The 24,513-nt window shown below is 41.1% G+C and overlaps 2 pseudogenes; one reads left to right on the top strand and one right to left on the bottom strand.

The window, feature by feature from the left end:
* Window positions 1-1,334: 1,334 nt before the first annotated feature.
* Window positions 1,335-6,311, top strand: LOC129485379 (cell adhesion molecule-related/down-regulated by oncogenes-like; annotated as a pseudogene).
* Window positions 6,312-12,059: 5,748 nt separating this feature from the next.
* LOC129485378 (tripartite motif-containing protein 43-like) overlaps window positions 12,060-24,513 on the bottom strand; it is a 68,950-nt pseudogene continuing 56,496 nt past the window's right edge.

The following is a 24,513-nucleotide window of genomic DNA, read 5'->3' as shown; positions in this document are numbered from 1 at the left end:
AGTGCACCCACTATGGAAAACAGTCTGGAGATTTCTCAAAGAACTGAACACGGAGCTACCTTTTGATACAATTATCTCATTACTGAGTATATACTCAAAAGAAAATACATCATTCTACTGAAAAGACACATACCCTCCTATGTTGATGGCTGCACTATTCAAAATAGCACAGACCTAATCAACCCAGGAGTGCATCAATGGTAGACTGTATCAATAAAATATGCTACATATACACCATGGAATACTATACAGTTGTAAAAGGAATGAAATCACATCCTTTACAACAATGTGGATGTAGCTGGAGGCCTTAATTCTAAGCAAATTCACACAGGATAGAAAGCCAAATGCTGTATGTTCTCACTTACTTGGGGGAGCTAAATATTGAACACACATAGACATCAATATGGGAAAAGTAGACTCTGTGGACTACTTGAGGGTGGCGGGAGAAGGAGGGGTTAAAAAAATACCGACTGGGGGCGGTCTCTGCAGCCTGCCTTGCCTGTCTCTCTCTGGGATCGCTCCTCCTCCTGCTCCTCTCCTGCTTCTGCTGGGCCTTATGACCACCTGATTACCTGTAGGCAGGCCTCCATTCAGAGTCGCATTGCCACAGTGATGGGTCCTGTCACTCCGCACCCCACCCCCAACCCAGTTACCCTCCCCTGAGCCCTGGTTCCCTGTTGAGGTCATTCAGTGCAAGGAGAGATGGGACCTCGCGGCCCGCTCTCCCCACCAGCGCTACTGCCCTGGCGCGGGAGGCACCACACCCTCCTCTGCCCCATGCCTGGCCTGAAGGGGCCCCTTCAGATCACAGCCGCCACCACAGCCGCTGCCTCACACCGGAGGGCATGACACAGGGGTGGCTTTCCCAGCTGGCTGCCACACGGGAGCGCTAGATGCTTAGCCGGCCCCGTGGAGAGACCTAAAATCAAGGCATGACTTAACAGCTTATTTTGTAAGAGAAAAGCTCAACCCAAAGGCAGATTGTTAGTTTGGACTTTATTGCAAGCAGAACTGCTATGATGTGCTTTTAGCACTGAAGTGAGTTCCAGGCTAAGAAGAGTAAGTGGCTTCTCTGCTTTCCCTCCCAAGCACAAGTGTATTCACCTTGCAGACTTGAATCACTGAAGATGTAAGCCAGCTGTTACTCTCATTTTGGGAGACACCCTGTGGGCAGCATGAAGACTGTCCCTGATGGATGTCTTTAGTAAGCAGGAAGGAGTCAAGGTTAAAGAATGTGTTTGCTTAGCCTGGACTACAGTATTTTGGAAAATGAACCAAGGCTTGGGTTTTGCTCTTGAAGCCTGTCCTGCCTGCTTCTATAATCTGGCGCTCTGCATCCACATCTTGGCCCTTTATGGACACCACCATCTGGACTATTACTCTTACGATTCTCTGCTCTTTTGGGAGTTCAGACGTGGCACCTTATATCACTTCTGAGCTACCCTCTGCCATCCAGAAACGTAGTGGACCTGTAGAACTATATTGTTCTGCTAAACCTGTGACCACTCACATCTCAAGGTCGCATAATGAAAAAAATAGAATAGAAACATGGAATATATTAAGATTCATCAGGAGACTTTGACAATTTCTTTCTCTTAGCTCCTCCCTTTTGGGTTACTGCCAATGCATTTTCAACAGTAGGTCAATGTTGTTGTAAGTGGCCCTGGAGCAGTATCCACAGCAGTTCTTGGTGATTTTGATTCATCCACAAAGCATTTTATCACAGCAAAATAATAAAGGTGCTGGTTTCATTGGCTGCAGGGTACCAGAGAGTAACCCCAAAGCTGAGGTGTGCGCTAAAATCCAGGGGAAGAGGCTGAAGCATTCCACAAAGAATCACTTAAACCCTCCACAAGTACATCTTTAGATTTTGAATGTATCCTTAGAAGACAAGGGATCATACAAATGTGCAGCTTATAATCCGGCCACACATGAATTAAAAGTTGAACCCATTGGCCAAAGCTCCTTGTGAGTCACCTTTCTTCAGATGATTTTGGCATTCTTCCCCTGCTCGTTCACAGATATTAGCTGTTCATTCACATAGCCCTGTACCTTTGGAGTGTGTGTTTAGTGGGGTCCTGGCTCCTCAAGTGTGTTGGCTAAAGAACAGGCAGGATATTGCCCCGGGAAGCAACTGGAGAAGGTTGTGTTCTCATCTTGCCATAGATAGCATTGACCCAGTGGACTCTGGAAACGATTTCTGCATGGCGGGAGACAACTCTGGAGATGTAAAATATGTGGCATACATGGTTAATGTACATTAACATGCTCCTACTCTAAGGGACTACAAGATCAGACAGTGTCTCTATTTTCCACAGAACACTTTATCTCTGATGTTTGTAGGAACCCAGCTGCCAACCATAACTTGTTTCATAATGCACGGCCTAATCATCCTTCCTCAAGACATTGAACTGCAGGAAATTGACTGAAATTCATTGGGGTTATTATGCAAGATACTAGGCTACACCAGTATTTAGCAGATAATGAGATGGGATTTATGCAGTCTGTTGGAAGACTTGAAATAGAAAAAGGCAATGGATTCAAGCAAGTTATAATTTTGACACCAGCAAGCACAGGAGTGGTAGATGGAGACTTTGTTACTCTGTCCTTCAATGCCACCAGGCTGTTGGGTCCGGTCATTTTTTGGTATGACAGCCATGGATTGATAACCAGCCATCTCTCTGATGTCCTTAGATCTAAATCCCAAAAGTCAAACTTACCAAGACCTGGAATCTTGGACCTAGAGCCTGTCTACTTCATCATGTCCCAAGCTGGCTTGAGCTCTCTCCATACTCAGGCTGTGATGCAGGAGCATGTGGAGAAAAACATCTGTGAAGCTACAGATGAACATGGTACCACTCAGGCAGAACCACCTCTCATGGTTGTTCTTTTTGAAACAAACAAAAGGAGAAATAGTCGTACTTTCTGTTGCTACTCAGAATAATGAAAAAAAAAAATAAGAGATGTTTCAGAAACTGTATTATTCAGCTCATTTCCAGAGAAAGTACATCTCAGTGCAGTTTCTAGAAACATCAGAGAAAAATGCCAGTGGTATCTCTGTTCCTGAGGCCCCCACCAAGATGAAACCCTACAGATCCCCATACCAGATACATCCAACCTGGTGTGGAGGGGAGACAAGGAAAGTGGACTGCCCATCAATGCTTATTTTGTGAAGTATCAAAATCTGGACTATGAAGTTGATGTGATGGGAAGTTGGCACAGGGTTTGAATCCTAGGAAGTGAAAGTGAGCTTCATTTAGCTGAAATGGAGCCATCTGGTCTTTATGAACTCTTGATGGTAGCAAGAAGTGATCCAAGTGAAAACCCACCTGCCATGCTTACCTTCTGAACCAGCAAAGAAAAAACAGCGTCATCAAAAAACACCTAGACGTCGTCTCAACCCGTAGGCAACCCCAAGTATCCTGTTGTTTCAGAAGCTGCAAACAACAATTTTGGAGTGGTGCTTACAGATTCATCTAGGCACAGTGGCGCTCCAGAGGCACCAGATCACCTGATTATCTCCAATTCATCAGAGACGTTGGTCTATGTCACTTGATTTACTTGGGCAATTGGGAATTCTTCAATAGCTGCCTTCAAGGTCAAATATAAATGAATGAGGACCAGTGACTGGCTGGTGGCAGCTGAACATATCCTTCCTTCCAAAATGTCTCTGCAAGTTTGTAGTATAGAGCCAGGTTCAACATACAAATTTTGGGTCGTTGCTATCAACCATTATGAAGAGAGTTTTCAGAGATCAGCGTCTCATCCTTATCCGGTGACTGGGTTCCCCAGACTTTTTTCCAACTGTGCAATAACGGACCTCACATTGTATACACGGAGGCTGTCAGCGTTACTCAGATTGTGCTAATGTGAACATACATTCCATGAAGTAAGAATAACACTTCCATTCTTTTGTGTCTATTACTGACCCACAGATAATGACAACGACAATGCTTATAAGAAGGATGTTACAGAAGGTTCAAAGCAGTGGCAAATGATTGGCCATCTGCTGTCAGAAACTTCCTATGGCATTAAAAAATGCAGTGCTCCAGTGAAGAAGAAAGTGAGTTTAGCAATGTGATGATCTGCGAGACTAAAGTGAAATATGCTCCTGGAGTTTCTGAGTATCCGAAAGGCTTGAGTACCCCTCTGAATTCCTCAGCAAGTGAAGGAAATGCGAGGCCAGCAACCAGCCCTGACAGAAGCAGTGACATGTTATATCTGATCCTTGGCTCTATGCTGGGTGTCTTGGGCCTCATTCTTATGGTTTTCATTGAAACGTGCCTGTGGAAGAATCGCCAGCAGAATATCATACAGAAATATGACGCTCCAGGATACCTCTATCAAGGATCAGATATTAATGGGCAGATGATGTAATAATACACCACTCTCTCAGGAGCAAATGAGATAAATGGAAGTGTTCATGGAGGCTTACTGAGCCATGGCGGTCTCAGCAGTGGCTGTTCCCACCTTCACCATAGGGTTCTCAATGGAGTCAGTGTAATTGTGAATGGGAGCTTAAATGGAGGACTTTACTCTGGGCACACCAACTCTCTTACAGCAATGGGAATGGAACCGGAGGTTGTAATCCTAAGCAAATTAATGCAGGATCAGGACATCAAATGCTGTATGTTCTCACTTATTATTGGGAGCTAAGCACAGAACACAAACAGACATCAGTATGGGCAAAATAGACTCTGTGATCTACTTGTGAGTGGAGGGAGAGGGATGGGCTTAAAAAACTACTTATTGGAGGCGGACTCTACAACTAGCCTCGCTTGTCTCTCACAGGATCCCTCCTCTTGCTCCTGGCGTGCTCCAGGCAGCCCTGAACCCGCCGGGTTACCTGTCCACTCCCCTCCGCCTGGAGGAGCGCTGCCGCGGGGGCGCCCCCCAGGTCCCCTACCCTGAGCCCTGATGCCGGGCTCCAGAGTCAAGGTGCCAGAAGAACCAGCATCCAGTGCCCACCTGACCTACCCAGCGCCTGCGACCCGGCCTGCAAGACACCGCGCCCTCCTCTGCCATGCGTGGTGCATGGAGGGACCCCTTCGGATCACAGCCGCTGCCGCCATAGCCGCCACCATAGCAGACGCCACCATAGTAGCCGCTGCGGGCGACCGAGGGAAGGACCTGAGGGTGGCTTTCCCAGCTGGCGGCCCCACAGGAACTCTGGATGCTTAGCCCGCCCGGCCGAGAGATCTAAAATCAAGGCATGACTTAACAGCTTATCTTGTAGGAGAACAGCTCAACCCAAAGGCAGATTGCTAGTCTGGACTTTATTACAAGCAGGACTGCGGTGATGTTTATAGCACTGAAGTGAACTCCACTGTAAGTGCAGAAAGTGGCTTCTCTGCTTTCCCCCCCGAAGCACAATCATATACACCTTGCAGACTTGAATCACTGAAGATGTAAGCCAACTGTTACTCTGACTTTTGGAGAGTCCCTGTGGACAGCATGAAGACTGATCAAAGTCTTTAGTAAGCAGAAAGGAGTCAAGGTTAAGGAATGCGTCTGATTACCCTGAACTGTAGTACCTTGGAAAGTGAATCAAGGCCTGGGTTTTGCTCCGGAAGCCTGCCTTGCCTGCTTCTGTAATCTGGCGCTCTGCATGTGAATCTTGGACCCCTATGGACACTGCTGTATGTTACTGTCATGATTCTCTGCTCTTCCATGATTTCAGACTTGGCACCTTATTTTACTTCTGAGTCACTCTCTACCGTCCAGAAACGTGGTGGACCTGTAGAACTACATTGTTCTGCCAAACCTGTGACCACTCATAGCTCATGGTTGCATAATGGAAAACAGTAGGATAGAAACATGGAACATATAAAGATTCATCAGGGGACTTTGACAATTCTTTCTCTTAATTCCTCTCTTTTGGGTTTCTACCAATCCCTTGCCAAAAATAGCGTTGGTATTAATTTGAGTGGCCCTGTAACAGTATCCCTGGCAGTTTTTGGTGATTTTGGTTCATCCACAAAGTTTGTTATTACAGAGGAGGAAAAAAGTGCTGTCAGGATAATAAAAACGATGTCAGCTGCGTTCGCACAGAAAATCCAGAAGAGTTCAGCAGAGGAGACAGCTGTGTCTATTCAGAAACGGACAGCAACAATTTACATTGGAATCCTCTTATTTTGCCACCTATCTCATAGGACCGTGCTGAAAAGACAACATGGCCTCCGCCTGGTGTTCCTTTGGACAGCCCCTCAGGGGTCCTCCAGCCGCCCCAGGAAACCGGAGGATGTGCAAACAACCAGTCATCTACTGCCTTCAAGCCTGTAACGAACTGCACAAAACAGGCCTGGGAGTGAACTGTGTGAAGGATCTTAATTCAAATCGGAGAAAATCATTCTTTATTTTTTTTTTGCAGTATAATGTCATGTGAATGTGTCTTAAAATGTGTGCCCTTTTATATTATTTATGCCTTAAAAGTTTTCTTACCCGTTGCTTCCTTGCTCTCAGTAAGAAACAACCTTGTTTTGCATAGCTTTCAATCACCTGGAGGGCAGAGGGATCATTCCAAATTTTCTAACAACTGTAGTGGCAGTAAGAACTCCTCATGCAAATGATTCCATCTCTTGGCTGCTTCAGCTCAGAGGAAATGCAGGGGCCAATTGAAAGTTGCCAGCAGTCAGGTTTTCAGATGGAAAACCGTCTCTCAATAGTGTATTATCAGACTTTCTGAGAACACTTTTTTTTTTTTTTTTTGAGACGGAGTCTCGCTCTGTCGCCCAGGCTGGAGTGCAGTGGCGCAATCTCGGCTCACTGCAAGCTCCGCCTCCTGGGTTCACGCCATTCTCCTGCCTCAGCCTCTCCGAGTAGCTGGTACTACAGGCGCCCGCCACCACGCCCGGCTAAATTTTTGTATTTTTTTAGTAGAGACGGGGTTTCACCGTGGTCTCGATCTCCTGACCTCGTGATCCGCCCGCCTCGACCTCCCAAAGTGCTGGGATTACAAGCGTGAGCCACCGCGCCCGGCCTCTGAGAACACTTTTAAGTCAACTACCGTTGTTTATAATAGCAGACCTGACTGATGAATTTTAAAAGAGTGCCTTCCACTAAAGTGGTGATGTGACCAGACAACATTCTCTCTATCTGCACGTGGGCACAAGTGATGTTCAGTCTTCTAGTCACTAGTCATAAGCAGTGTCGTGGACATGGTAGAGTGTAAGATGTAGTTGAATGATTGCAGTATGCGGAAAAGGAACCCAAGCCAGAGAGACAAATAATGCTTTAGTATCCCTCTGCTTTAAAATTACATTGATTCATAAAATGGCCGGTATGGGGCTCTTTTTGACTGTTTCTAAGAGTAGGAACAAAGTAAGACTTGAAGTCGTGGCTTGAAAAGAAAGATACACATTTTCAGAAGAAAAAAGGGGAGGGCTGCCGGGAGCCTCTCTTGGAGAGATTTCTTCCCTCTGCCCCATTAGCCTCGGAGCATGCTCATGGTGTCACACTGCCAGAAACTAGTCATTCTCTCACTTCCAACAGGGGCAACAGCCTGAAGGTGTGAGTGTCAGAAAATACTTATTTTGGAAGAAAAGGTGTTTGTCGTTGTTGTTGTTTATTTTCTGAAGTTTCCTGACTTTTTTTCCAGAATGTCTTCCTTTTAAACAGGCACCTAAAGCACTGGTCAGCAGAACTCCTGACCACTGCTGCCTCTGCGTGACAAGGACATTAGAGCTGTCTTTGGAAGGATCTTCTCCACATTAATAAATGATTATGATATATTTTTTAAAAACTACCTACTGAGTACTATGCTGACTACCAAGGTGACAGGATCCGTATTCCAATGACAAGGGTAATGCAGACATACAATTCTGTAGTCATTTATATTTTAATAGCATTATACTCTTTTAACCATCCTCACCTTGTATACAATCTCATTGTATATTAGGATACAGCTATTAGAGCAATAAGGAAGAATGGATAAATACAGTCAGCTTTTTGTTTTTGTTTGGTTTTGTTTTGTTTTTGAGACAGGTTCTCACTCTGTCGTCCAAGTTGGAGTGCAGTGGTAAGATCACGCCTCACTGCAGGGTCGACCTCCCCAGATCAAGCAGTCCTCCGACCTCAGCCTCACAAATAGCTGGATACAGGCTGAACTGTCATGGCTGAGTAATTTTGTTGTTGCCATTGTTGGAGAGACAGGGTCTCACCCTGTTGCCCAGGCTTCTCTCCAACTCCTGGCTCAAGTGATCCTCCCACCTCAGACTCTAAAAGTGCTGGGAATATATATATATATATATATATATATATATATATATATATGAAAAATAGTGCTTGGAAAATTAGCTTACTAATTGAAATATATACATATGAATGACTGCTTTGAAATATATATATATTATATACATGCACACACATATAAATGAATATATATATATACAACCTTCATCTGAGAGTAGGTATGCTTTTGGCTTCTGAGATGAACATATTCACAATGATAAATATTTACTATGAATTCAGCTAAACATGAAACTCAGCAATATTCATATCTATTTACCTCTATTTCTACCTAAATCTGTATTTCAAAAGTTGTGGCTAAGCCTTCCTAGTTAGTTAGATTTTTATCCTTTACCATTCAATGTGTGTGTGGTTTGGAGACTGTTTTCACAGATCAGGAAGTTGACAATTATGTCCCACATTCAGCGGACTAACAGCTCAGAGATCTTCTCTCTGGTTACTGCTACGACAGTGCATGGTCAGTCTTCCAGATCACCAGAGACGATTGTGATTTTATTTTTAGGTCTAGCTTCTAGGAATCACTCCCTGGAACAGAATAATTTATTGTTCACCCAGTGTTCACTCAGAATTTGTGCTTTAGCTCTTCAGCCAGTAGGGCTAAAGGCTCTTTATTGATGAATCAGTGATTAGCTTGGGGAGTGCTTATAAATTTGTCCGTGTTCCACCTTGATTGCTCTTGAGCGGGTGCAGGCTGGCACAGATACACAGCCTTCCAGATCTCCAGAAATTAGTGATCCAAAGACACTTTTTCTTGGCTTTCTCTTTGCCTGGTTTTCTCTGGTGAACTTCTGGCTGGCTGTCAGAAGTTTATTTGTTGGTACAAAGCAGGCTAAAGATTCCAAGCTCCTCTTTAATGTTCCTAACCGAGGTCTCCATTGTTTTTGACGATGCCCTTGGGAATGTACCTTTTCATGACTGACTCAAAATCAATCATTAATGTGAGGCATTGAGCAAAACTCTCAGTTTTTACGGCCTGTCAGTCCTCCTAGATGAATCTCTGCATCACTGCAAAGGAGTTGACAGTGGCTTCTCTAGCACTCACACACGCTCTACAAGTCTGTGCTGGAGTAGGTAGGGGGATGGTGTTTTGTCTTATCCCTTGAGGGATGGAAGATACAGCCAGTGGGAAACTTGGGCATAGCAACCCTAGACCTGCTGTTCGGGGTGGAGATTCTACCCTATCAGTGGAGGTTGTATGTGCATTATCTCATCCAGTCCTCACAACTATAAAAGAACATATTTCTCTCATAAACTTAAAAGAACAGCCAATTAAACTGAAGTTTAAATTATTGGCCATATTTATGCCAGGCATGGTGGCTCACACCTACAATTCCCAGTACTTTGAGAGGCTGAGGTGGGAGGATCACTTTCTCTTACAATTGTAGGACAGAATAAGATAATTCATTTAAAATTTGATTATCCACTGCCTGTATCTAGTATTCCTTCTATTAATTCAAGTCATTGTTTATGAAGGAATTTTCATATTTTTGTGAATTATTCTTAAACATTAAAACTTCTTATTCTTATGAAAGGGCAATCATAAAGTAATTCATGTTCAAGAACACATTTTAAGACACAGATTATTCTTATAATGAAAGAGAGTGAAACACAAATAATTTAAACTTCAGTTGAATTGGCTGTATTTAAGCCTGGCATAGTGGCTTATGCCTACAGTCCCAGCACTGTTAGAGGCTGAGGTGGGAGGATGACTTTGAGCTAGGAGCTTGAGAGAAGCCTGGGCAACTGGGTGAGACCCTCTCTCTCCAGCAACAGCAAGAACAATATTACTCAGGCATGACAGTTCAGCCTATAGTCCAGCTATTTGGGAGGCTGAAGTTGGAGGATTGCTTGATCTGGGGAGGTTGAAGCTGCAGTGAGCCGTTATCTCACCAGTACACTCCAACCTGGGCAACAGAGTGAGAGCCTGTCTCAAAAACAAAACAAAACAAAAGCAAAAAGCTGACCGTATTTATCCATTCTTCTTTATTGCTCTAATAGTAGTATTCTAATACACAATGAGATTATATACAAGATGAGGATGGTTAAAACAGTATAATGCTATTAAAACATAAACGACTACAGAATTGTATGTTTGCATTACTCCTATCATTGAAATAACCCATTACGCAACCCATCTGTCATTAAACTTTTGGATCAGAGTTACTCTTTATAAATGGAGTTGGCCTTTTTTAGACTTTGTCCTCAGCAATCCTCATTAAAGGACGCATTCCTAGATTGCTTTAAATAAATTCATAAAACACATATCAGAAGCTCTTGATATGTTTGTTGTGTGCCATATTGCCAGTAATTAGGTTAAATGCTAGAAAATACACAATTAAATATGATATTTGATATACAGTTGGACCTCTCTATGAATGGGTTCTGCACCCATGGATTCAACTCATCATGGATTAAAAAATTTCAGGAAAAAAATGGAATGATTACCTGTTCACTGAACATGTGCAGACTTTTTTTGCTCATCATTATTCCCTAAATAATACAGTGTAACTACTACTTACATAGCATTTACATTGCATTAAGTATTTTAAGTAATCTAGAGATAATTAAAGTACATTGGAGGATGTGCTTAGGCTACATGCAAATACTTCCCCATCTTATGTAAGGACACCTGAGGATTATTAGCATCTAAGGATTTTGGTATCTGTGGGGAGTCCTGGAACCAATTTCCAGTCAATACTAAAGGAAAGTCTTCATACAAAATTAACACGATCAAAATATTGGTATTTCTGATAATAAGGATGTTTTACTGCACATGTATTTTAAAAACTTCAAAGACCTAAATAAATTTGCAGTTTTATTAAAATGTAATGAGGCTTCTGAGTATTCTGTATTTTCTGAAGCAAAAAGCGAGTCTTACTTTCTATTCTGGTAATGACATGTTCCCAGGTAACTGTCTGTAGGATGCCATCGGTGAAATTACTAAAACCTTACAGGTTTTCAGTCTTTTTATCTGTATCATTGTCACTCTCTTAAGATCTGTGTCCATCGATAGTTTGTTCCTGAGCTAACGAAAATTGACTGAGCCTATCAATTTGATAAGCAGTCCAATTTATAACTTTATTAAATAATATTTCTCAGTATCCCTGTTGCTTTTGGTTACATTCAGTAGCCAAAATCAAAAGGAATACAGGGGTAAATTTGGTAGCTTTTAAACAGTTGTATCATATGTTTTTATCAATTATTTTGTGCATTTATTCTTTTATTCAAACAGATAATTAACGAATATCAGTTGTATTTTAAGCATTGTGTACTTTCTCGGAATATACCTGTGTGTAGTACAAACACAATCCTTTTCTTGTAATCTGAGAAGCAGAAAAGATGCCTACTATTACACTGTGAGTTTTACAAAGAAGAGTATAAGGTTTTCTGAGTCTTTAAAACAAAGCCTAATCTAGTCCAGGAGCTAAAGAAAGAATTCCCTGAAGAAATGTTGGAACTTACACTTGATGAAATGAGACTTAGCAGATGTGGAACAGAGAAAAAAAAATTCCAGTTCAGGGGGAAGAAACCTGTGCTCTTGCATTAACCCATCAGTTTGGATAAACGCACTCTCGTATTCATTTACCTGGGCTGGCTTGGAAATCAAGGGAAAGAAAAGATACAGCATAAAAGAAAAGACATGCGCAGTATTCTAAGAGAGAGTAGTTTAATGAAAATCAAAACAAATGCATACCTCCACACTTTTAAAAATGGTACAAAGTTTCATAGAAAAAGATAAAGAATGTCAAGTAGTCAGTAGGTTAGCATTCTCAGAAGTCGGTGCTTCTGATACCTTTATTCATGTTACTGACCTATCTCTGATTCTTTGAGTGCAAAGCAAAGCAAAGCAAAGCAAAGCAAAGTTGTAAGAGGGTAAGGGAAAGAACAGAGAGGCTACAGATGAGAAAACTGTTGGCCACATTAACAAAGCTTACTATGCCACAGTCGTCATCTAGAAACACCCCCATCTGGCCTAGAGGCCTTTCTGGATACTGAGATAATCGTGGGGAAGAGGTCTTGAGATGACACTGGTAGACTTCTTGACACAGAAAAGTAGAAAAATTTTCTTGGGGTTAACCAGCATGTCATTTCTCATTGTCCAAGAATCGTTGCAAAATCTAACAGCCCAGTTCCAACACTGTCCAACATCCACCTCTCAGTAATATCTTCCAAGAGTGAATGGCAGGGCTCACCATCAAGAAAACACTTAGATTTGGTTGGAGTTGGGGCAGTGTTGAGATGATCAGAACCAAAGTGTAGCTGTCTCAAAACTTCAAACAAGGGGAATATACCAAGTGGTTATTTTATTATCCCAGAAAATATGCACTGCAGGAATAAGAAAACAGTCACATGAAAACATAGTGTTATAAACTTCCAATGGATGTGGGCTTTACATAGTGTCTACGTATGCCAGGGTATCCCTGGAAATATGGGTCAGGACAGCAGGCACATAAAAGAAGAAATACGTCCTTAGATTTAACCATTGTGCTATTCTTCCTCATCGAGGAGTCCTTACAGACTCCCAGAGTCCAGTCCCAAGAGTTGCCCACATCCACCTCCCAGTAGTGTTTGCCAGAGGGGAAGACACAGGCTCCCCATGCAGCAAAATTGTCAGTTCTGTCAGAATGCAAAGATTCAGGTCTATACATCAAACTTCTCACATCCTCAAACAGCCTGATATTGTAATTGGTTACTTTCCATGTGAAGGAAATTTCCACGGTGGAAAAAAGAGAATGTTCCAGCGAAAAGCAGTTTATAAATTCTCATGTTCAGATAAGAAAGAGATTCTCACTAGAAAACACAGGTCAAGATTAGAAAGAAACTTCTGTCTGGAAAAATGTTGGAATCAAAGGGTGTTAGGATATCTGCACGAGTAAACGCCTTAACTTCAATGATCGCAATTTCTATAAACTCCAAATGTATAAATGGGAGGAAGGTCATGTCTATGTCTAGTTAGCGACATTTCATAACAACTGAAAAACTGGAAGCTCTTGCACTGAAGCCAAGTCCATAGCAATAAAATTAACCTTCATTGTCTCTTCTCTGTCAGGGCAGAGCAGGAGGCTTGGGACAGGAGATCAGGTGAGGAGCCATCCTTCGACCCAAATAAAAAAGTTATCACTTTGCCAGAAATATTATAATCTGCCACTTAAACTAGTCAATTCATACTTAAAGAGAAAATCTGACTCTGCCTTCTAAAAAGGGCAGCTTCCTTGCAAGAATTATCTGACTTTCATGCCAGATTCAGGCACAGACATCTTTTACCTGCTGGATTTATTATGATCTATCCTGGAGTTCTATCTAAGGCCTCATCAACCAACAAATCACTTTCCTATCGTTCACAGATTCTCAGTTTTTGCATTATTATATAAGTTACTCGTGTATGCTTTAGTTGATTAAAATGCACATGATTAAAATTATAAATCCTATGAAACTTCACCTGAAATATATTTAAAAAAACACTGTCACTCAAATCAGTCATTAACTGCACTGAATTTGAAATTGAAATGTCCTGAATTAATTCAGTTCTGTATACTTCTCGTAATAATTGTATACAGGAAATTGTATCACGGTTGAACCATACATGAATGGTGCTACATCCTAAAGGGCCCTTCTGCAAGTTTTACTTTTCTAAGAAATTTGTTATATGGCTGATTCCACCATCTTTTATTTAGTTTTGTCTGTTTGATGACAATGAAACTATAAATATAAATACTTATTCACAGGCTATTTTCTTCTAGATGAAAGATCATTACACTGGGAAAGCTGCCATGGAAAACCAGAAATGAAGGCATTGCATGTGGATCCCACCAAGAGGGTGACACTCACCTAGAAAGCGGTTGAACCTATCCACCAGCCCAGTGATGGGCCCTGTAGTGAGCTCTGGATTCACAGGCTGGGGCACGTGCAGCAGCACGGACTCACTCCTGCAAGGAAGTAGGTTGAGTTGGTTAAGTTTCTGATGTCTGTGTTTAAGAAATAGATTCCAACAGAAAATGCTTCATTCAAACCCACTTCTGATATTGTAATGTACCTCCACAATCCTAGGATGGGTTTCTGGCTCTTAGGGAATTTTTCTAACTCTTCACTCCATTTCTAACCTACTGCCACCGAAAGATAAATGCCTCTCTCCCTATCTGCCACCAAATAGATGATCTCTAATTATGATTCTGAATCGTAAAAAGAGGCAATCGTTATTCTAGCAACTTCTGCATTGAACTCTTCAAAACATAACCCCCTGAGTTACTTGGAAAAGTAAGAAAAGGTTAATGTCTGATAAAAGGCATAGGTAACATTCAACATACAACACAAACACATGAGTACACACACACACCCACACAATCACACTGACACATTGTGGTGTTAGTAAATTATGTTTTCACTTTGTTGGAGACAGCTTGATGTTTTTCATAGCATGCCTTGTGCTCCAGCTTGCACTGACAGCCAATAACATACCTTGCCACCATGTCTCCCAAATCCTGTAAAGAGAGAGAGAGAAAAAAATGACCTCTTTAGAAAGTTGTTATTCCTGTTGGGTGAGGTGGCTCACACCTGTAATCCCAGCACTTTGGGAGGCTAAGTTGGATGGATCACCTGAGGTCAGGAGTTCCAGACTAGCCCGGACAACATGGCAAATACCCATCTCTACTAAAAATACAAAAAAATTAGCTGTGTGCGGTGGTGCACACCTTTATTCCCAGATACTAGGGAGGCTGAGGAAGGAGAATTGCTTGAACCAGGGAGGCAGAAGTTGCAGTGAGCTGAGATTGGGTCACTGGACTTCAGCCTGGATGACAGAAGACTCCGTCTCAAAACAAACAAACAAGTTGCTATTCTGAGGATCTGCTTTTTAGGTTTCGAAAACTTTAGAATTACCACATACTATCACTGCAACAGTTTTAAAATGTATTCTCATCTCTAACACTTATTGTACCTGTAAGACCTATTGACATAATCTATTTCTGATAAATTCAGGATCCTAAATTTGAGTGAGAGAGAAAGGTGTGACTACTGACTGTGCATTGCTGCAGCTGTCTACAATGTGGTCTTTTTCAGGTCTAGTCCCCGAAGGGTAACGTGGCTCAAATCAAGAACATTTCAAACCTAGGACTTCCCAAAAGGAGGAAGATGGAAATGTTAGTTTTTCCCTTATTTCTTTGTATTATCAATGGAAACAAAAATAGAATTTACACATGAATTTTTTTCTTCCAGAGTTTGGATCAAATGTGCTGGAGGAGGAAGCTTGTGGTAGAAAACGTTCTATGGAAATCTAATTGCACAATTCCATAAAGCTTTCTTTCAGTTCTTACCTGGAGCAATTCCACATCTGGTTTTTGACACATTTCTATTAGTTCCTGACACATTTCTTTCAAGTGTTTACTCTTGATCCATGTTGATCCAACTTCTCTGGAGTTGCTGAAAATTCTCTTGGTATTCCTCGTTCAGTCTCTCTAAATGTTGTTTTTCTCCTTTATGGAGAACTGGATGCAGCTTCCTATACTAATTCCTGATCATCTGTGCCCATAAAACCACATCACTCTGTAGGGACATGGATTTTGTAGGCTAAATGCTTAGGTCTACTTCCACCTCACAGAAACCACAAATTCATCCTCCTCATTCCTTCTTTTATTTTCCACCCTTTACAAACAGGATGATGAGTTAATCAAGACCTTCCTTCAAAATTTGTGTAATTCATCAATTCTCGAACACCTGCAAAAAAGCCCTTTAGATTTAAATGTTTAAATATATGTCCTCTTAAATCTGAAATACCATTAGAAAACAACTAAAATTTATGATTGATTGTTAAATTGTCATCAATAATATATATAATCTTTGTTATTCACTTAGTTTGTAGTCTCAAACCTTTGTACTTCACAGTGCAAACAATCACTCTAAGTAGAGATGCTGTTAGTGTATTATAATCAGGATCAGAAGCCATCACACGGAAAGGATCTTAGTAAAACTTTAACCCCCATCTCTCAAACCGACTACTTCTTTTCTGTCTCCCATCTTTCTTCCCTCAAAAGCCACAGGCTCTGAATTGCCCTGCCATTCTGAGAACATGAATCTCCATTCCATTGTGTTTCTCCTCTCAATATTGACATATTTATTCTCACACTCCCCCGGTCATTTGTTGTCCCTTCTCCTCAGCTTTTCATCGTGTTACATTTTGTCCTACTTGAGCTGGCATCATCTGGGTCCTTTGCTGTCAGATTTCACCAGCACAGGCACATTTCTTAAATTACTGATCCCACCTGCTTTTTTGCCCCTGGACAACATCATATTCACCATTAAATGTCTTTATTCCTCAATTATATACTATTTAATCAATATTACATAATTCATTTATACAGAAATCTCTGCCTGAAATACTTACTAATTTTAAGCACCTACTTGTCCTTCAGAATTTATATCTATTTTTATTTATCTGAAAGCTTTTACAGAAAACCTGCACAATTGTTATATTGAACAGTCTGGTTGTTTTCCAGCCTACGAATAAACACATGACAAAATCTGGTATATGAAAATTTCAACTCAAGTTGCTAATATAAATGCTCTCAGCATGCCTGTCTCAAGCTGGTCGTGAGGACACATGGTCTCATACTTACCCTCCAGAGGAAGGCTGTTCTTCTCTCCTCATTTAGATTTCTCTGATTTTCTTGAATCTTTTTCCATAAAATCCTCATTTGCTTTAAGAACTTCTCCTGCAAAAGAATTACTAGGTTGAACAACAGAAAATGAAACACCATAAATTCCACACTCTGAGTGGTGTACGCAAGCAAGGGATATAATACATAAATACATTAGAAAGGGGAAAGAAAAACAAATTTTTCACTGCTCATCCTCAATGGATATTTTTCAGTTTGAGGATTCAGAAGGCAGAACAGTTTAGGGAACTGAAAAGTGAAGATTTCCTGTAACTTGGCTAATGTTCAGGGAAACATCCTGCTTCAGAACCCACTATGCTAGCCCCCAGATTTTGTAGTGTGCTAGTCCCATACTCGTTTGTCCAATAATATTAAATATATTTCCAAAATACGTTTCTTTGCGCTAGTAGATTTGGTGGCTTTTCAATGCCTTTAGCATTGAACTGTAGACTCAATAATAATGACATTTACTTGTTCACGCTCTGTTTGGGTCCAAGCTTCATGAAGGAAGGTAGAGTTGCATATTTTATTCAAAATTTCATCATTGGTACTTAGAACAGCACCTGGCACTCAGTAAAGAATGGAGTAATCACCATGATGATTCTCATCGTCCTTCTAATCTCTTTAACTCTGCCACCTTCCAACTTTCAGGTGATCGCAGAGCTATCTCTTACCTGGTGTTCCTCAGCTGCCCCTTCAGTGTGATAGTGTTTGTGAGCCCCGTGCTCCTGAGAGTTGGAGCACAGCAAACAGAGCAGACTCTTGTCCATGTCAGAGAACATCTTCTTTGTTTCCTTGTGGTCGCACATATTTGTTTCTCAGAGCTCCGGAATTGCCAGAGACTGGCTTTTCTCACAACGGTCACTAAGTTCTTCAGAAGAATATTGGTTTTGAAGTCCTTGTTCTGTGATGGTTCCCTGCATGCAGGGCAGTTGGCAGGACTTCAGGCTTCTTCCCAGGAAAGGCAGAGACAGGGCCTACAGAAGCTGTGCCCACAGCAGATGGTGACAGGGTCTACCAGGTAGTTCAGGCAGATGACACAGGTGAGTTCCTTCTGGAAGGCATGTGAGAAGTCTGAGTCCATTTTCCTAAGGAAAGAAAACCACAAGAATTTAATCTTCTACCCTGGAGAGACAAACGTCCATGCAAAGGTTGAATCAGGTTGCAATTGAATAATATCTTTTCTTTCTAGAGAAGAATAGACTTCAATTTGCAACAACAGAGATAGGAAAAATAGAAAACCAAGGCACTAAGAGATATCGACCTCTGTAAGAAAACGTGACTGTTCTCCAATCAACACAGGGCCAGCTTTCCAAACTCTATTTTCTTGCATAGAAGAATGTCAGATTTTTTGAGGGGTTAGTGTCCACAAAATTGCTTGGGCTTCACAGGTTTCATCAACCTGTAAAATCAAAGAGTTGAGTCTTGAATGGTCTGAGAATCAGTAACACTCTTAATTGCCAGTGATTGGTTTAGAGAAGGCAAGCTAACTAAGCTCTTCTACTCTCACTTTTTCATTTAACAGTAACAACCATCCATCGTGACTTTTCCAGAAGGACCCTGCTTGAAAATGTTAGAGCAGAACTCATACTTAGACCCCAATCAGAAAAAGCTAGCCTTTACTCTACAAGGTAAAACAGACAAATGGAGGTAAAGGCACTTCTCCAAGGTAAAACAAACAATCATTGTTTTTCTAGGCTGCTATGTTAATTCAATCAAAAAAACTTTCTGGCGTGTTTACTGTTCCTGGACTGTCTGTTAATTTGGGGATAAACTGGTTAATATTACAACAGTTTTAAAAGACAGGTAATTAAAATTACAAAAAGATTGATAAACTGTAGGAGACTACAGAAAGGATAGAAATATTTTCTAAGCTCTTTGGAAGCATTATCATTACTCTTTCACGCAGTCAGAAAACGACTAAGTATTATGCAATAATAACAGGCACTAGACAGTAAGTCAGAGTTTTAAATGTATGTTTTGAAAAAAAAAAAAGAGGAAAAAAAAAACCTAGGCCAGGCAAGGTGGCTCAAGCCTGCAATCACAGTATTTTGGGAGGCCAAGTCAGGCGGCGTGTTTTGAGCTCAGGAGTTCTAGACTGGCGACATGGCAAAATGTCTAGGTCGGCCTATCTCTATAAATATATATGTGTGTATAATAGCCGAACATGAGGGCCCATGCCTGTAGTCCCAGCTACTTTGGGAGATGAGGCTGAAGGATTGCTTGAAGTGGGAAGTAGAGGAAATAGTGAGTATTATTTCCACCACTGCACTCCAGCCTGGGTGGCCCTGTCTAAAGCAAACAAAGAAACAAAGAAATGATAAACCTAAATCCTGGTTTCTACACTGTATAAATATATGATCCTTCTATTTCTGACATTTCTGCATGATTGCCAGTGAGACTTTTCTGCAGAAATACTAATTTCTTGCTTTCTTTGACAGACTGAAGTTTGTGAACAGACTTTTACCATTTTTTAGAAAAAAATGTTTGCCCGAATCATTCAATGCACTCTGTACCTATATATAGCCATACATTGTAACACAGGCACATTACCACTAGTACAGCAGAATGTAACACATTTATACACATAAATTACAACACCCATAAGCCATTTATAGAACCCACAGAGATTAAAAAATTACTAGATATTTGGAAACTTGCAAAATCCTTACAATCTATACAAATAACTTAGAAATACATTAAGTAAAAAATTAATCATAACCGGCCGAGCGCGGTGGCTCACGCTTGTAATCCCAGCACTTTGGGATGCCGAGGCGGGCGGATCACCAGGTCAGGAGATCGAGACCACGGTGAAACCCCGTCTCTACTAAAAATACAAAAAATTAGCCGGGCGTGGTGGCGGGCACCTGTAGTCCCAGCTACTCGGAGAGGCTGAGGCAGGAGAATGGCGTGAATCCGGGAGGCGGGGCTTGCAGTGAGCCGAGATTGCGCCACTGCACTCCAGCCTGGGCGACAGAGCGAGACTCCGTCTCAAAAAAAAAAAAAAAAAAAATTAATCATAACCTTAATTTGAGGAACATGTAGCAAGACAGATGATGAAAATGTTACTTTGTAAATACATTAAATAAATGGAGCTTGTAAACATTCGGATTATGTTTAGAATAATTTTCAAAAAGAAATGGAGCTGTTTTTAAAACTCAGAAAATGAGATCATTTCATCTAAAAATAATCTAAGTTTGCAGATAAATTAAAGTCCCCAAATTTTGTTTGTTTTGGTTTGTAACCTAATAGTAGCTCCTACTCTGGAAATTGTGTACTTACCTCAGAAAAATACCTATGTTCTCACCAAAGCCTGGTGTCAAATAAGGTGAATTCAGTTCAAGGACCAGAGCCTCACGGGTGCAGTGCTGGTAGCTTTTGGAAGTCTCCAAGTCCAGTTGCAAATCCACTCTGTGGGTTCTGGAGAAGAATGAGCTTGGCTCTGGAAGTGTCCTTATATAAATCTCTGAAGACCAACCCCTTTCTTTCAACCGACTGCATTTCAGGGGACATCGGGGGGTGTTAAGATAGATGATGATTAAGTCTTTTCAAAACAGAAGTTTTTTTTTTTTTTTTGATGGAGTCTTGCTCTATTGCCTTGCCTAGGCTGGAGTGCAGTGAAGTGATCTCGGCTCACTGCAACCTCTGCCTCCCAGGTTCAAGCAATTCTCCTGCCTCAGCCTCCCAAGTAGCTGGGATTACAGGTGCCCACTGCCATACCTGGCTAATTTTTTTTTTGTTTTGCATTTTTAGTAGAGTGGTTTGTAAAGGCTGGGTTTACAGGCATGAGCCACCGTGCCCAGGCGATTCACTTTTATTGTAATGTAAGAATTTAATCTAAGAATACTGTCGGCCTCCACTCCAGAAGGGACATTTCTCCTGCTCCTCATGCTCCAGATGAAGGCTTCCAAGGGCCTGTCAGCAACCACAGGATTTAGGATTCCCTCCTATATTACCTGGCATTGCTCAACACAGCTCAAGGGGTAAAGGAGAGAAAGTCTACAAAGCTCCATCTCAGGGACCTCCCTGGGCCAAGGTAGTGTAGGACATATTGCTCTGAGGTAAATTGAAATGTATTTCTACTTGACAAAGTAATGATGGCAGGGCTTCATCTGCATGCATTTATTCTACTGCTCATGGAGAGGAGTGACATGCCATGTCAGACACATGAGAACACTCTCTGCCTAGTTACCAGTGGCTCCAGATCTTCATGCAGCTATGGAAACCCGTGCTGCAGATTCTGGAGAAGCAGTTCAAACCTCGTGCAGACAAGAGTTCCTTGAGAACCACCTTGGCTATGCAAAGACTATCAGGCCCAGCAACAGTCTGAGCTGGATGAGAGATAGAGCAAATCTCCCAGGAGCAGCAGAATCCGTAAGGGAGGGAAAAGGGAAGGAGGAAACCCTAGATTTCAGGATATCCCCTTTATCTCTATGAGAATCTCAGCACCCACAAGGCCACCGTTCCTTTATCTGACTCCTCTTGGATCCAGGAATTTTCCTGGGTTATGCCATCCAGGGATAGGACAGGAGATGCCATTTGGCTCTAGGAGCAGAGGAGAGAAACTCAGCAGGAAGAGTATCTCTATGGGAGGAAAATTCAGTTGAGCATGTTTGTAGGGTCACAGGGCTGGATATGGTAGAGTCTAGTGTACATGTTCAGAAGCCACAGTTCCCCCAGATCTTCTGATTCTAACAAGTACACAGAGCCAATCAAATGAAGGAGGGGTGGGTCCAGGGAATTCAGGGACAAGGGGAATGAAGGATGATTAGTTGCAGGAGGATTCTGTTGAGGTCAATAGGCAGACATTCTCCTCTCCTCTTATATTGAGAAACAAGTAATGAAGCTTTAAGATGTTGCTTGTGGTCTGGGCCAAAGGCAGCAGAGCACTTGTCTCTGGTCTCCATATAAACTTGACGTATTTACTTTCAGTATTCCCAGTAAGATTTTGATTCATTTCACACGGAATAACACTCACCTACCATGCTTAAATTGCCATACATATTATGAGACTCTACTGATCATAAGTAAGTTACTCTCAACCTTGAGATCTGGCTTCACTTTTCTCTATTCTCATTCCTTCTCCTTTATATCAGAAGCTTCATAATAGACAATGGGGGCAAATATGGTGTGGAGAAATAATCAGTTTACATTTAGATATTTTTAATGTAGTTATCACTTCCTAAAAAGCTAGGAAAAAGCTGAAATACATGAAATAGCAATGCGCCTTTGTTTCTACCCTCCCTTAGGTATCTGCCCAAATATATTCTATACTAGGTCTTTTCTGACCATGATATTATAAATTCAATTTTGGGCCGGGTGTAGTGGCTCATCCCTGTAATCCCAGAACTTTGGGAGGCCAAGGAGGGTGGATCATGAGGTCAGGAGATAGAGACCATCCTGGCTAACAGGGGGAAACCCCGTCTCTACTAATAATACAAAAAAAATTATCCTGGCGTGGTGGCGGTTGCCTGTAGTCCCAGCTACTCGGGAGGCTGAGGCAGGAGAATGGCGTGAACCTGGGAGGCGGAGCTTGCAGTGAGCTGAGATCACGCCACTGCACTCCAGCCTGGGCGACAGAGTGAGACTCTGTCTCAAAAACAAAAACAAAACAAAACAAAAATCAATTTTGTCTATGATACTTTATATTCCTTTCCTGCTGTATTTTTCTCTAAAGCACTTATCACAATGCGTTTCTCTACCAATTTTTTTTTTTCAAAACAGGGTCTTGCTCTGTCATCCATTCTTAAGCGTGGTGCCATACCAGCTCACTGCAGCCCTGATTTCCCAATTTCAAGCAATCCTCTCATCTAAGCCAGTGTCTGAGAATACAGGAACATGCCACAACCCCAGCTAATCTTGTTTATCTTTTCTTAGAGATGGGCTCTCACTTTGTTGCTGAGGCTGGTCTTGAAATGCTAAGCACAAGTGATCCTCCTGCTTCAGAATCCTGAAGTGCTGGTATTAAAGGCCAGAGCCACTGTGCCAGCTTCACTTTTTCAATGTTGTATTTTGACTTGTCAACTTGTGTTTCTCACCCTGCGACCTCATTAGCTCCTTAGGTGCAAGAAAATCTGTCTCATTTGTTCATTTCTGCATTGGCTTAGAATGCTTATTAAGACACCATAGGCACTTGATATTTTCAAGAAAAAGGTATCATAAGTTTTATCCTTAAGGATGTCACCTTTAAATCATCAAGATGACTTATTATATAAATAATTAAGCTGATGATATCTCTCTCTTTCTCACAGAGCCAATTTCTTTCTTAGTGCTTGGGAGTGTCTTTAATATTATTTGTTCTTACTTTTCCATCAGGAAATCTTTACTTCTTTCAGAATGTATATGTAATTTCATTTCATCTCTTCTCTTCATAGTATTCATTTTATGTTTGAATTAGTAAATGATCCATACAGATTCTTCAGCCATGCATCTAGGCCCCATCTTGAACTACCCTATGCTACCTTTTCTGCTACATCTCTAAGCACTGCCTCTCTCATCATATGTGTGTTAATCACATATGTGAACTAAGTGGAAATTCCAATAGTACAATGGTTTATCTAGTATATAGTTTCCAGCAACCCCCACCCCAATTTACCTGCCTGAAATTCCAAGAAATTTTCTATTAATTTTTTTATGTAATGTAGTTTAATTTTATTTAGAAAATTAGAGAATATAGTTTTAAAACTTTTGACCTATATATACTGTTGACCCTTGAATAACACTGGTTGGAGCTATGTGAGTCACTTATAATTGGAGTTTCTTCCGCTTCTGCTACCCCTGAGACAGCAAGACCAACCCCTCCTCTTTCTCCTCCTTCTCTGATTACTCAACATGAAGATGATGAGGATGAAAACCCTTATAATGATCCACTTCCACTAATTAGATTTAGTATTCCATTAATGAATATTAAATATATTTTTCTTTTGATTTTCTTAATAACATTTTCTTTCCTTTAGATAACTTTAGTGTAAAAATACAGTATACATATAACATATAAAATATTCATTAATCAACTGTGAATATTATCATTAAGGCTTCTAGTCGACAGTAGCCTATTGATAGCTAAGTTTTGAGGAAGTCAAACGTTATACGCTGATTTCTGACTACATGAGATCTTGGCACCCCAACCACCATGGTGTTCAAGGGTCAACTCTAAGTTTATTAAATATCATTCAAATAATCTGAGAATCTCTTTGTGAACAAAGACTTTATCTTTCTGTGAAACCCTGTTTATCTCACGCAGTAATTATTGCATTTCATAGTGATAGTGTATTTCATCATGCTTACTGATATTTTATATCATTTCCCAGGAAACAACATTGTTTTAGCTGAATATGTTGATATTAGCAAGAAATCCTAATAAAAAGTTTGCTGCCATGTTGAAATGATTAGATAGAACCCTTTTGCTATTGTTCTGCTGCTCATAGTAGCATAACAACTGACATCTTTGTTGTGCCCATTGGTCTGTCTGGTACACTGAAGCATATGCTCTCCATGGATTTCTGATAATATCGTGCATTATATTATTACTTTTGAAAGTAATAGTTATATATTTCTAAAGTGTCCAAGAACTGTCACAAAGTTCTATATTTTGTCACAGTATTTTCATTTCTTGAAT

The sequence above is a fragment of the Symphalangus syndactylus genome, chromosome 6, assembly GCF_028878055.3.
Source record: "Symphalangus syndactylus isolate Jambi chromosome 6, NHGRI_mSymSyn1-v2.1_pri, whole genome shotgun sequence".
In the NCBI taxonomy this organism is placed as follows: Eukaryota; Metazoa; Chordata; class Mammalia; order Primates; family Hylobatidae; genus Symphalangus; species Symphalangus syndactylus.
Note: the sequence above shows the minus strand (reverse complement) of the source record. Positions and strands in the feature narration are given on the sequence as shown.